This window comes from Puma concolor, chromosome A2, assembly GCF_028749965.1.
Source record: "Puma concolor isolate L17-30 chromosome A2, mPumCon1.1.hap2, whole genome shotgun sequence".
In the NCBI taxonomy this organism is placed as follows: domain Eukaryota; kingdom Metazoa; phylum Chordata; class Mammalia; order Carnivora; family Felidae; genus Puma; species Puma concolor.
In genome coordinates this window covers 116,494,707-116,509,899 of record NC_141668.1, presented here as the reverse complement: position 1 = coordinate 116,509,899, position 15,193 = coordinate 116,494,707, and the positions used below count along the sequence as shown (strand labels likewise).

At 37.6% G+C, this 15,193-nt stretch overlaps 1 protein-coding gene and 1 non-coding gene across 9 annotated transcripts in view; one reads left to right on the top strand and one right to left on the bottom strand.

Annotated features, from left to right (window-relative positions):
- Nucleotides 1–15,193, bottom strand: part of TMCC1 (transmembrane and coiled-coil domain family 1) — a 250,000-nt gene that overhangs the window by 164,971 nt on the left and 69,836 nt on the right. The window lies entirely within an intron of this gene.
- LOC112859528 (U6 spliceosomal RNA) lies at nt 3,066–3,169 on the top strand. Its single transcript, XR_003223526.1, has one exon. It is a non-coding gene; the product is annotated as a U6 spliceosomal RNA (small nuclear RNA).

Genomic DNA, 15,193 nt, shown 5'->3' with positions numbered 1-15,193 from the left:
AGTTCTGTTGTAAAATCTGTTCTTATATTATGGTTAGCATCACATTCCTAAGGTACATATAAATCTTTTCATATACATGCACCTGAGTATGTATGCAAGACAATCCAATAGACTGTGGTAAGAAAATATTGTAACTTCCGTTAGTACTTTTATCTCATCATTTTTTTATTTTTAAAAAAATTTTTTTTTTTAAACATTTATTTATTTTTTGGGGACAGAGAGAGACAGAGCATGAACGGGGGAGGGGCAGAGAGAGAGGGAGACACAGAATCAGAAACAGGCTCCAGGCTCTGAGCCATCAGCCCAGAGCCTGACGCGGGGCTCGAACTCACGGACCGCGAGATCGTGACCTGGCTGAAGTCGGACGCTCAACCGACTGCGCCACCCAGGCGCCCATCTCATCATTTTTTTTTAAAAATTTTGTTAATATTTATTTATTTTTGACACAGAGAGAGACAGAGCATGAGTGGGGGGAGGGGCAAAGAGAGAGGGAGACCCAGAATTCAAAGCAGGCTCCAGGCCCTGAGCTGTCAGCACAGAGCCTGACACGGGGCCCGAACTCACGGACTGCGAGATCATGACCTGAGCCAAAGTAGGACGTTCAACCGACTGAGCCACCCAGGCGCCCCATCTCATCCTTTTAATTTAATTTTTATATTATATGATGTATGTAATTTATAGAAACAATTTTATTTGTACAATTTAAAACATAAAAATATTGGAGACATGCTAAAGGTGTGGGTGGGCAAAATAATTTGGAAGCCACTCACTACTCTTGACAGTTAATGGCCTTTCTTTTATTATTTTTTTTTAACATTAGGTCGTGGAATTACCATTTGCACCAACACGAATAGACCCAGTGGATATTATGCTAAGTGAAATAAGACTGACAGAAAGACAAATACCATATGATTTTAATTCTATGTAGAATCTAAAAAACAAAACAGCAACTGGTTCACAGATACAGAAAACAAACTGTAGGCTACCAGAGGGGAAGGGGTTGAGGGTAGGCAAACCAGATGAAGGGGATTAAGAGGTACAATCCCCTCTATAGGGCTATAGGGAATATAGCCAATAATATTATAGTAACTCTGCATGATGACAGATGGTAACTAGACTTATTATAAGGATCATTTCATTATGTATGAAAATATCAAACCTCTATGATGTGCATCTAAAACTAACAGGATATCATATGTCAATTATACTTCAATAAAAACAAAAGAATTAGTCCCATAACCTGGCTGGTAATTAAAAATAAGACGGTGGAATTATATTAGGAATAACCAAGAAAACCATGTTTAAAACACACTGCAGGCAGTAAGAAGCATTGGTGTAATGCAGAACAATTGGCATGTTATTTCAACTAACATACTTTCAGCAATACCAGAAGGTATCAGCAGAGGGCCTTTAGAAATCATAAATAAAGCTTTCTAGTGACATCTTTCTCAAGTAAGCCAGGAAATTAATTAATTCCCTGCTACTGATACTTGCTAAAAAGATTTATGTTCAAATTAAATTGTCAACATCTGATTAAGACTCTGGCTCAGAAATCAAATATGAGAATTTCTCTCCAACTAAAAAATTCACATCCAAACCAGGAAAGCAATATTCAAATGTCAAATATTGCTTTCAAGATTGCAACTCTGCACTGTAGAATGAAATTTTTCTAACAGCCTCAATGAAAGTGCTAATACTACTTTTAAAAAATATAGGGGCACCTGGGTGGCTCAGTCGGTTAAGTGCCTACTTCAGCTCAGGTCATGATCTTGCAGTCTGTGGGATCAAGCCCTGTGGCAAGCTCTGGAGCCTTCTGTGTTTCCCTCTCTCTCTGTCCCTCCCCTGCTCGCCTTGTCCCTCTCTCTCAAAAATAAATACAAAAAAAAAAATTTTTTTTAGGGGCACCTCGGTGGCTCAGTCAGTTGAGCATCCGTCCAACTTCGGCTCAGGTCATGATCTCACAGTTAGTGGGTTTGAGCTCTGCGTCAGGCTCCGTGCTGACAGCTGAGAGCCTGGAGCCTGCTTCAGATTCTGTGTCTCCCTCTCTCTGTCTGCCCCTCCCCTGTTTGCACTCTCTCTCTCTCTCTCTCTCTCTCTAAAATAAACAAACATTAAAAAAATTTTAATTTTTTTAATCTATGTGAAGTATAGAAACATCATAACACAAATATGCTAGAGAAACAACATTTTCTATCTTACCATCCTAAAAAGAAATAAATGGCTAACAACAACTACAATAACTTTTCCTTCTTAGGCCCCTACAGACCCAGACCACTCCTCTGTCATCACATCTGATTTCCTGGGAGATAATTTATTGCAATCCCAGAGACTTCTTTTACCTTAGTAAGCTGAATTTCGAGCTAGAAATTCTTTTTTTTTTTTTTAAGACAAAACCTCTTTGGATTTCAAGTATCACCAGACATTAAAGAAAACACCTTATGAAAAAGAACTGAGCACTGATTAAAAAACAAATGTACCTGAAGATCTAAGTATAATAAATGACTGGATTTTTAAAAATGTCACAAAAATACAGCCATACATTAAATAATACTACAAATATAAAATAAGAAAAATTAGGTGCTGAAGGTAGGAAATATTAAGTGACATTCTCACCCTTAATACTGTATTAAAAGAAGATATAATTTGAAAGCATTTTACTCTTAAAAGCAAATATTTTAGAAACATAAGTTTTTCAAAAAAGTGTTCTTTTCTAACATTCTCAAAATTACTAAGCATCTGTATTTTTAAAGCACTATCTATAAAAATTTCAATTGTGCTGAATTAAATTCTATGAATTTCACCAAATGAAAATTAAAGTTATGAAAAAAAGTCACATTGTAAAAAGGAAAAACAATTTCAAAATGGAGTTGTGTACATTGAAAGAACAGAACAGCACCTTAGAATTAGGGAAGTGATAGCTCAGCTCTAGTCCCTGCTAAATACATATCTGGATATTGTGTTCTGCACACCACCATTTAAGAAGAATACAGAACAACTGGAATAATCAAGAGCTGATGGACCAATATGACTAAATATTCCAAATTATGATGTGCAAGAACAGCCCCATGCTTGCTTCAGCAGCATATATACAAAAGTGGAACAATACAAGTGATTAGCATGGCCCATGCACAAGGATGACACTGAAATTTGTGAAGCATTACCTATTTGTCATGGACCTCTGAGGTCCTTAGTGAATTGCTGAAACCACAAATTTATATCTGTGACTGTCAAGAATTTACTTGATGTGTAGTTTTCCAATGGAGCCCAGGAAGACTCCAAATTCATCTAGCATCCCAAGAATCCCCATAATCTCATACCTAGGAAGTACTTTTAAGCCATTCTTTTAGGCCAACCTTCTTCTTGAACTTATCTACTCTAGGCTTATATGTGATTATTCTTGCCAAGACCCACAACAACAGAGTAGTGGTCAAAGCATGACTTTTGGAGCTACGCATGGTTCTGACATCCAGTAAATTTCTAACCAATTGTGTGAACTTGGTAAGTCACTTCAACCTCAATCTTCTGTTTTCCTCACTTATAAAACAGAGACAGTAATATTTCACAGTACAGTGTTTATAGTAAAGATTCATTATTGCATTCTAGCATTTAGAATTCAATAAATATTTGTTGAATTAAGAAATAGAAAGAGAGCCTGCATGGCTCATTAGGTTAAGAGTCCAACTCTTGATTTCGGCTCAGGTTATGATCTCTGGGTTCATGAGTTTGAGTCCCATGTTGGGCTCTGCACTGACAGCATGGAGCCTGCTCAGGATTCTTGCCACCCCCCCGCCCCCCGCAAAATAAATAAATAAGCATTTAAAAAAGAAAGAAAGAAAAAAAATATCCCAAAGACTAGAGATTATTAGCCTAGAGAAGGGATTATTCAGAAACACACATTATGAAAGAAATTCATGCCTGCAGAGGCATTACATACTGTGACTGGCCCTAACTGAAGCAATGCAATTTAATACAGATTCCAGTTTACTATGTTAGATTTGTCTAACAGAGGCATGCCTGGTAGAATGGGCTTCTTTGGGAGATTTTGAGAAGCCAGATAACCACTTGGGAAGAATGTTACAGAGGTGAATAAAATAACTATAGAAGTCCCTTCCAGGGGCGCCTGGGTGGCACAGTCAGTTAAGCGTCCGACTTCAGCCAGGTCACGATCTCGCGGTCCGTGAGTTCGAGCTCCGCGTCAGGCTCTGGGCTGATGGCTCAGAGCCTGGAGCCTGTTTCCGATTCTGTGTCTCCCTCTCTCTCTGCCCCTCCCCCGTTCATGCTCTGTCTCTCTCTATCCCAAAAATAAATAAACGTTGAAAAAAAAAATTTAAAAAAAGAAGTCCCTTCCAACCTAAGATATTGTGTTAATGAAAGGTTCAAAAATATAAGTGGAACTTTCTTTCGTACAATGCTCCAGAATTCTTGTCTTACCCCTCAGATAGTTGTAGCAACTTGGCAGGAGAAGCAACACCAAAAACACAGAATTAAAAAGAATCATTGCTACTGTCACATTATCTGCCAGTTAGCTTACCTGAAGCAAAGATAAATAAATAACCTTGCATTTCCTACTTTCAGGTACTGTTCAGAGGTTAGACTCTGGAGGTGGTGACTTCTGGAATTACAACAATTTCACTGTGGCCTTTTGACAGTGGATATGGAAAGTAATGGGAAACTTCTATTCTTCTATCTAAATTTCTACTTTATTCATTTCTACTATAAGAGTTAATTATCAAGCTTCAAATATTACTTTAGATTTCTAAGACCAATTGATTTTTTGTTTTTTTTTTCCCTTAGGTGTTTTAGGAAAATTAGTCTCCTTAGATGGGTCTTCCAAAGACTTGGAAGGTTAACCAACTTTTTGGCAGTCCAGGTCCTTCTAAGATCTTCTATACCCTCTGCCTTTATATTACACTGCTCACATTAAGTACATGATGAAAACGTACACTATTGAGCCATATGTGCTATAATCAAATGAGCAAAAAAATTAGACTTAGCCATGTACTAGCTCTCTGGTCTTAGGCAAGTTTGAAATTTTGCCTAGGCCTAATTACTTTATTTGTGAAAAAAACAAAACAAAACAAAACCAGGAGATCAGACCTACTTCAAAAAGCTGACATGCAATATAAATTACATTATATACATGAAAAAGGTCTTGTATAAATACCTGATAAGCTGAGTACAATCCTAAATAATACTATTAAAACAAATTCATTTCCACAAAACATTCTTGCAAATATCACGGACAACCATGTGGAAAAGATTCTCAATCACTGAATGAGTCACTGAAATTCAGTATTCTCAGGGCAGGTTTCTTGGTATTTTAAAGCAATAAGAAAGATGATGGAGGGATGGTTCTTACCTTCATCCCCCTTTCTTAGCTATAATTCTCCAACATTATTTTGTGGTTAACGTGAGACTACAATCATGAGTTCTCTTTTCTACCCTACCCTCAACCTCACAATGCAGAAATAGCTCCATAGAGACTGTATGGTTAACTGGTTATCTCAGTAAATAGAAAAGGCCTTATTTTAGGGCCCTGTAAATAATTACTCTACTTTCTTATATTTTTTTAGATATATGAGAATCCAGAATGTCACTGCTCATATTTTAATGATGAACAGTATTAAGATAACTCTAAGGAATCATTATAATTTTATTTCTATTGCTACTCATCTGAAAAAGAAGACAAGAATTATTTAAAAGTAATAACATAAGAAATCCAACAGGTAGGGGGTGCTTGGGTGGTTCAGTTGGTTAAGCATCAGACTCTTAATTTCAGCTCAGGTAAACATCTCCCAGGTTCCTGAGATTGAGGCTGTGTGAGTCAGGCTCCGCAATGACAGAACGGAGCCTGCTTGGGAGTCTCTCTCTCTTCTCTCTCTGCCCCTCCCCCTGTTCACACTCTCTCTCTTTCTCAAAATAAATAAATAAGCATTAAAAAAAAAAAAAAGAAACCGAAAAGGTAGTAATGAAATCAGTTTTTGTCACTGCTCTTAGATTTCTGCCCTCATTCAAACAAGCTGATCTAGTCACCAATATCTTGAAAAAGAAAAAACTTTCTTTTCACCTTTTCCTTTCTCCTGCTTGACAGAACTGTTATTCTTCAATTTTCTAACATGATCAACAGGATAAAAAGGCAAAAACCCTAAACACAGAATCAGAAGGAATCCAGGGATCTGGAGCTGGTATCACTCATTAGTTGTATAACCTCAAGCAAGTTTTAAGATCTTCAGACCTGTAAAAATGAACTGTAAAATGAGGAGTTTGATTAGGACTGTCCCTAAAGCTTAGCAGTCTATGAGTCTTGCTAATCACTTAGCAACAGAGAGGGATCTATTGGCTGGAAATTAATGTGTCACAAGTGGCTCATTTTGTAACCCAAAGTTTCTGAATTCTTAACTTCCTCAGTATTACAATTGTGCAATCTGAGTCAGGGCTCCTTACCCCAGTAAGATGTTACTATGATAAAATAAAATGTATTTGTCAGATCTTAATAAATATTTTACTTGAAGAATGCCTGGCTGGCTCAGCTGGTTGAGTGTCCAACTCCTGATTTCAACTCCGGTCATGGTCCCAGGATTGTGAGATTGAGCCCTGTGTCAGGCTCTGTGCTGAGCTTGGAGCCTGCTTGGGATTCCCCCTCTCTCTCCCTCGGCTCCTCTCCCCCACTTATGCACATGTAACTCTCTCCCTCCCCTCCTCCCTCTCTCAAATTAATTAAATATTTTTGACTTGATCTTTGGCAGCAGATATGAATATTTTTATAATATCTAAACCAATAAATCCTTGCTAATTCTTTTTGCAAAGAGACTTGTCATAAGATTAATTTTTAAAATCAAACATCTTTTATATATCTAAAATGATTCTACTTAGGAAAAGGGTATTTTCAAAGTCCATCTATATATAAAATGAGAGACACAAATCAATGCAAATATAAAGTATGAAAACTCCAAAGTGAAATATAGTCTGCTCCCGCTGACTCACAAGATCACAGGTCAGAACAATGTAACATCAAAATAAGTCAACTGCTATGACTTCTGAAAAAAAACTCCAACCTGTTCTAGTGATTACCTTATATAATTCATGATCCTGGTCTGTCCTTCTATCTACTTACCTACCTATGAGTCTTTGAGAGCTAATAGTCACAAGGGAAGACAGTTCAACAATTCAAACAAAAAGAGTAGTGGATTTTAGATGCCAAATTTCTGTTCCCTCACAACTAACATTCAAGGCTATATTGCCTCGTGAATAAAAAGGAAAAGCAGAAGTGAGGTCACATATTCCTTTAAAGGTCTAATTATTTTGTAATGTAAAGGCAAAAGAGGTTAGATTTAACTTAAAGAGTGAACACAACTTTGTATTATGTTGAGCCTTCATCACAAAAGCTGCTGTTCCAAACATAGGAATGTAACTCAGATTAAAACAAATGAACAAAAAAACTTTTAGAAGGGACCCTATGATGATAACTTTGCAAAATCAAATTTACTAAGTTCAAGAACACCTTACCTGTACCTTCATTCTTATGACAACCATATTAAATGTCAACCTAAGATCACTATGGATAATCAAAACATCTTTTGGGCCACTACATAAAATACTATAATAAAGGAAACATACACATTTTAAACTCTAAATGAGGGTTAATAAATCTAAAAGTTCTTTATTTTGGCAACTAAGTTATGCTCTGTAAAGTATCTTTAACAGAAAACAACTCAAAAGCCAAATACATCTCCATCTCTGATTTAACCCCACTTTTCCAAGCTCATAGTAGTCCCTTGACAGGAAATAAAATATTCCCTTTGCCTGATACTAAATACATAGAAAACAGCAATATCAATTGGTGTTCAGCAAAAACTGTAATTTTCCAGAATCACTGAATTCTACCCCTGAAACCAATGCTAAACTATATGTTAACTAGTAACTTGAATTTAAATAAAATCTTGGACTAAAAAAGAAAAAAATTCTAATTTTTCAGCTGCTTTGTGGGAAAATGGGCACTGTCTTACAACTTCTCCCAAACAAATATTCAGGTTTTAAATTTTGTTTGCCATTAATTTTTTTCTAGCCGTCATTAAATCCTACCTACTCTTCTATTATCTATTCCATTTCCACAATTATCATTTCAGTTCAATATTTACAAAGAGCACCTACTACTATATCACAGTCACTGTACTCAATCTAGCTCATATCGTAATGATCTCCTGTTACTTCTCAAGTCATGCTGTATTTATTAACACCCTGTCAGTAGGACAGTTATCCCCTCATCTCCACCTACTGATCCTGGCCTAGGGGCACCACCTGGTGGTCAGTAACAAGAACTACTCCTCCCACCACCTCATTCCTTCCCCTCTGGGAGAATAATACTCCTTTCAGGTTTTACTCAACTAATTCAATCTTAGAAATCTCCCTTTCATATGAACACAGCTGGATGATATCCTGCTGTGATTTACCAAGGAGGCAGAATCCCTTACTTATATACCCTGCTCTAAATCCACAAGCTCTAAATCTATATTAATATTTTAATAACTTTAAGAATGAGATTGGGAATGAGAAAGAATGGGTGAGCTAATTCAAAGATGAACTCCAGACAGCAGCAGGCACTGAGCTCTCTGTGCCTCTTCCAGAGATGGCCTTGGTTGGGAAGTCCTTTGGGCAGTCTCTGTCCCCATTCCACCTGTGGAAATATGGGCCAAGAGGGACAGCATTCTAAAGCTCTTTCTGCTCCTGAGGTGCCAGCCTGGAGACAAAGAAAGCAGCTGGGGCAGTGCTACATGGGGCCTCCAGTACAGAGGAAAGGTGACAGGCAATGCCTTTCCCTTGTCCTTTGCCCACAGCGATCCAATTCTGTTGCATGGAAAATCCATACGTAAACCTGGAAACCATGATTCTATCAAGTTGGCTTAGCCTTTTCAGTGTGAAATCCTCCCAATACTTGGGCTCTTAGCCACCAAAGAGAGGGAATTACCAGGAAGAGTAACCCTACTTCCCCCTTCTACGCTGCCTGCTTGCCCAACCCTTTCCTCTTTTCTCTATTTCCCAGATCGAGCCAGGCATTACAAAAAAATTCCCCTCTCTGCCCATACAATACTGTAAATAACCCACAAAACTTCCCTAACAGCAGCCTAATAAAGGTATATTTTTTTAAACTTTTTTTAACGTTTATTTTGGACAGAGAGAGAGAGAGAGAGAACGCGCGTGCGCATGCGCTAGGGAGGAGCAGAGAGAGAGAGAGGGAGACACAGAATCTGGAGCAGGCTCCAGGCTCTGAGCTGTCAGCCCAGAGCCTGACGCGGGGCTCGAACTCACGAACCATGAGATCATGACCTGGGCCGAAGTCGGACACTTAACTGAGCCACCCAGGCGCCCTAGGTATATGCTTTTTCTAAATTCACCCATAAAGAGGAAAATGATACAGTGAGCTCTGAAGTGATATTAACCTTAACAGAGAACTGGGATGCTAGCTTCAGACTTTCCCTTCATAAGCTTCCTAAGTTTGCATCTACCTTCTCATTCCTCTTTAATTAAGCTTACTCTTTTCTCAGAATTATATATATAATTTATTATATATTAATAATTTATATTATCATTTATTGTTACTGTTTTATAAAATAAAGTGTATTTAAATAGCACTGATTAGTATTTTTTCACTATTTAGTTACCACTGTAATTGTGAAATAGGGTATAATATTTCACCTAGATTTTGTAGGAATGGAATTTTGGGGCCAGTCTGGGAATCTACAAACCATTTCTAACAATGAAATTCAAAGTGACTTTTCCCATAGAAATAAATCATTAAATGTTGTTGGTAAATGCTTACGCTACATGACAGTAGCTCAGCTCCACTGAGTTCTGATACCTTAGCTATTTTTTTTTCCTCTTTTATTCCATCTTGAACATAACTATTAAAAAATATACATTTTCGGGGTGGCTGGGTGGCTCAGTCGGTTAAGCATCCGACTTCAGCTCAGGTCATGATCTCATGGTTCGTGGGTTGGAGCCCCGCGTTGGGTTCTGTGCTGACAGCTCGGAGCCTGAAGCCTACTTCGAATTCTGTGTCTCCCTCTCTCTCTGCCCCTCCCCTGCTTGCGCTCTGTCTCTCAAAAATAATAAATGTAAAAAAAAAAAAAAATTTTTTTTAAATATACATTTTCAACATGCAAACCTCCTTTCAAAGATCTATAGTGAGGGCTTCCTGCTTCTAATCACATCATTAGAATTATTTAGTTTCACATTTATAATGCTAAATCAAAGCTCTCTCCCCCCAAACTGACATTTTAAAAATCAGCTACACATAATCGTGCACTCTTCCAATATTATCTCTCATTACTTCCTCTAAATGTTTTACCAGTCCCCATACTGGTTAGGCCCTAGGGTTCTATGTGGGAAATAAAGATAACTAATACATGGTCCTAGCTCTCTAGAGACTCACAATTGGGGTTTGGTTTTATTCTTTTCCCCTTCTTCTTTAAAGCACATCTGAGCTATTTTGAAACTTGAAATCTGCATGTATCGTGTTGTCTTAGGATGAAGATTTACCCTTACTGTGCCTCATACTCCTAAGACATCCTCCAAGGAGCACACGCTCTATAAAGCCCCTGTCAATAACAGGACCCCATACTTAGCTCTCCCTTCTCTGAACTTCTACCGCCCTTAACTCAGTAACAACTGATTATATTTTGTTCTCTTATTAACGATTTTAGCCACAAAGATGAGTTGTAAGTATGCTGTAGATATTGATCACCCTCAGACCTCCAGGTGGGCAAGCAGAACCTAGAGTGACTAGATCAACTACCCTGGCTATGAACATGTCATCACTTTACCCCGGTGTGCTGGACAGATGTTTATATTTTCTATGTGTGTCATGAAAAAGACTGGGAAGCCCAAGTTTAACTTGTGGCATTTTCAAATTAGAAGTAACAATAAATATTACTCAGTACAATGACCTCATGTGAAAAATGAAGAAAATGAAACCTATGGAGTTTAATTTGTTTAAGGTCACACTGATATTTAATAAGAGCAATAAGACATTCTTAGAATATAAAACCACAGGCCTCTGACTTCTGGACTTGATTACACCACATCACCCTGCTTCTTTAATTGCCACTTATGTAAATCTTGCCACCCCAAGACTGTAAGGTCTTTGAGAATAAGGCTATAACACAATTTATAACTCGTTTCTCTCAAAGTGCTAATCTCCAACTCAGGGGTACTTAAGAGATAGCTGTACTGGTGAAATAAAAAGGCTTTATTACAAAGAAATGACCCACTTAATGAAAAATAACTTCAATTTTCATATTCAGAAATTTGTCTGAGTCATGTACGTACATAAGTTGAATTTGAGAAAGTGGACAAATACACTTGGGGAGAAAAGGTTACCTGAAACTATACCTTAGACTAGGCAATTGACACGACTATTCTAAAAGCCACATACAAGCATCTAAGTTTATTAAAAACAAGATAACTGGCCCAAAAGGGAGTCACTTATGCTAAGCCCCACATTACCCAACTGAGAATCTAATTACAGTTTTACCTCTCCCAGAAAGGGACTCATAAACCAACCAATCAGGAATTACCTGATCAGTATTAGTCAGGTAATCTGCCTGATGACCCCCTGCCACCCCCTAAGGAAAAGTAATGTAATCAATTTGCTTTTTTGCCTAATATAACTTCCTTGTTTCTGTTCCTTTCTGTCTATAAATATAAAATCTTTCACTTTGTACAGCTCTTTAGAGCTCCTTTCTATTTGTCACACACTAGATGTTGCCCAAGTCACTGAATTGCTGAATAAAGGCAGCAAGAACTTTAATTTTACTCAGTTGAATTTTTTAACAATGCAAAAAGTATTAACATTTAAATCATACAACATAAATTTAATCCACGTAAATCAAATTCTAGGAATTGTTCCAAGTATTGTTCCTCACCCATCTGGCACACACAGACAAGAGGTTATGACTTATGGCTTTGATGTGCATGATCATCTCCCATTAAAATGCCAAGAAAGAAAACAATCTCAGTACAATTTCTTTAACTATAGGCTTTTGGGACCTTTTCTTTTGCTCTTCCCTCTGCCAGGCCTATTCTTTCCCCAGATATCTCTTGGCTTCCTCCTATCCTTCAGGTCTGTGCCCATGTATCAATGAGGTCTTCCTCGACCACTCTGCTTAAAATTTCCTGCCCTAGAATTCACTTCCTTTCACAACTGTCCTATTGTGTACAGGTTTCTCACACTATCCAAAATACAGCATTCATATGAAAATTTCTGTAAGTTGAAATGGCATAAAGCAAAGAAGCAATTACCATTAATTTATATGAAAAAATTTTTGATCATTCGCAGAAAAAAAAATAACCTTAGGCTTTTCTGATACCCTAGGACACATCTTGCTAACAGATGCACAAAATAAATGGAGATAAAGCACAGTTGCTCACAGATCCAGTTCAAGGCTATGACAGCTTGATGCTGAGATGCTAAATGTAGTTCCCAAGAAAGGAGCTTGGCAGTGCTACTTTTGCTGCTAGAGTTGTGCCCTCTGTAACTGCTCACTCCAAAACAAATGCTGAGTGCCACTGTCACTTTTTGCCTTTTTTCATAAAAGCAAAAATCCTCTTCAAATTTTTTTCAGTTAGTCAAAATAAACACTAGCACAAAAGCAAAAGCTTAATGTTAACTTTTGAGAAGTGGGAGATTACTGTATTTTATTTGCACATTTTATTTACCTCCTCTTACTATATAGTAAACTTGACAAGAGAAAATATTCTTTACTTGTTTTACTCACTCATATATTCTCAGCACCTAAATCTGGAGTGGGCAAAGTATGGGCCATGGCCTGATACTGTCCACTACAGCCAAACCCAGGTATGCCGATTGGTTTACATATTGTGGGAGGCTGCTTTCATGCTACAATGCATTGTTGAGTAGTGACAAAGACCAGATGGTCAAAAATATTTACTACCACTATTTACAGAAAAAGTTTGTAGAGCACTGGCCAAAAACAACATTAGGTCAAACACTCAATAAACATTTACTGAACACAAATGTATGAAAAACAAACAATGGCAAAAAAAATTTCTGATCCCTCAGTATTTTAATAAGATATAAAAGAAGAGAAAATAAACTGAGACATCATCATGGAAGCTCTCAGTGCCCTCGCCAGCTCTGCACTTTCATCTGTACAATTTTTCATATTTTATATCATAGATTCAAAGAACAAAGTTGGCAAGAGCACTAAAAATCAGATAGTTGAGTAACTTGCCTAAAATAACTCAGCTAGTAATGGCAAATCCAGGACAGAAGCCTTTTTCTTTTTAAACTGTTCTCCACTATAATCAAGCAAACTTTAAGGTGACAATTATTTTCCACTCTTCTATTTGAGGATGAGATATAAAATCTAACAATTAACATTACAAGTAATCTGAGTGTTTAAAAGTTTGACTCACCACAAACAATGATTATAGTAGATAAAAACTTGAGGGAACCCAACTAAATGAGCCTATTCTGAATCTGAAGGCCTCCTTTCTCCCCCCTAATTCTACTATTTCCCCCCTTGATGTTATCACTCTATTTTTAAACATTAACAGTATCCTAATACCATGGCACATTTATATACTACATTGAAATTTCAAAGCATTTACTTAATGATAATCTCAATTTATACCATAAACTGTACACTTGACTTCTGGACCACTATGAATCTCACCATTGCTTTGAAACACAGCCTATCTCTAGCCTATAGTGAAAACACACATTCAATAGCCATCTTCTCAAGTCTCATTCTTTCACTGGGTCTTCTATTGCAATAACCTAATAGTTTTTCGAAGATATTTTATGCTGTTGTATAACATTTACCTCATGGCTCATTATTCCTTTCTTCATAGAGAAACCCTTTCTTAATAATCAACTCCGTTTGCCTTCTAGGGAAACTCTACTTGGGACCTTCAAAGTGACCACTGTTATTTTCTTGCTTTGAGTTCTCTCACTGCTCTATTTAAGACTGCTAAGACCCTGGTTTCAGCCATCATCATTTCTTGCCTAGATTCTACAGCAGACTCCTAACTTGCACCCTAGATTCCCTGTAGTCTATTCACATGGCAGCCAAAGTGATTCTTTAAAAAATAAGATTATAACTCTTATGCTTGAAATACCAATGGCTCCCCATCTTGTTCAATCTTTACAATGTCTATGAAGCTCTACCTGATCTGACCATCTGTGACCTCTCTGACCTCATCTCTTACTACTGTCCTGTGCTCACTCACTGGCCTCTTTGCTATTCCTTTAACATTCAGGCAGACTCTCACCCTGAGGTTACTTCATCTGCCTTGAATATTTATCACCCCCCAGATAGGCCACCACGTGAGTAACTCCTTCATCTCAAATCTTCACTCAAATGTCACCTCCTCAATGAGGCTTACTCTTATCATCCCACTTTACACCTCCCCTCCATACAGTCTTGATCTCTGTTATCTCATTTTAATTTTTTTGCACAATACTTCCTCATCTCACAACATAACATGTAATTCATTTGTTGTATTTATTGTATTCAATCTCTTTCAATCAAAGTAAACTCCAAAATGGTAGAAATCTCTGTTTTGTTTTCTGATGTATCCAAACTACCTAGGACACTGTCTGGTACATAGTAGGTATTTAATAAATACCGATGAATGACTGAATAAAAGCTTACTCTGTTTCAAAGATTTAGCCATGTGCATTTTTTTTTTATTATTTTTTTTTAACGTTTATTTATTTCTGAGACAAAGAGAAACAGAGCATGAATGGGGGAGGGTCAGAGAGAAAGAGGGAGACACAGAATCCAAAACAGGATCCAGGCTCTGAGCGGTCAGCACAGAGCCCGACGCAGGGCTCGAACTCACGACCATGAGATCATGACCCGAGCTGAAGTCGGACGCTCAACCGACTGAGCCACCCAGGCGCCCCAACCATGTGCATTTTCAAACTCACTAATTAGACTTCCTTTCTTGCTCCCCATGTCTATTTACTACTCACTAATTCACTGAACACATAAACCAAGGACAGAAGTATTGGGCACAGGGAATTCAAATGTGAATAAGATACCTTGTCCTCAGGGCACCTGGGTGGCTCAGTCAGTTAAGCGTCTGACTTCTGCTCTGGTCATGATCTCATAGTTCATGGGTTTGAGCCTGTTTGGGATTCTCTTCCTCTATCTCTCTCTCTGCCCCT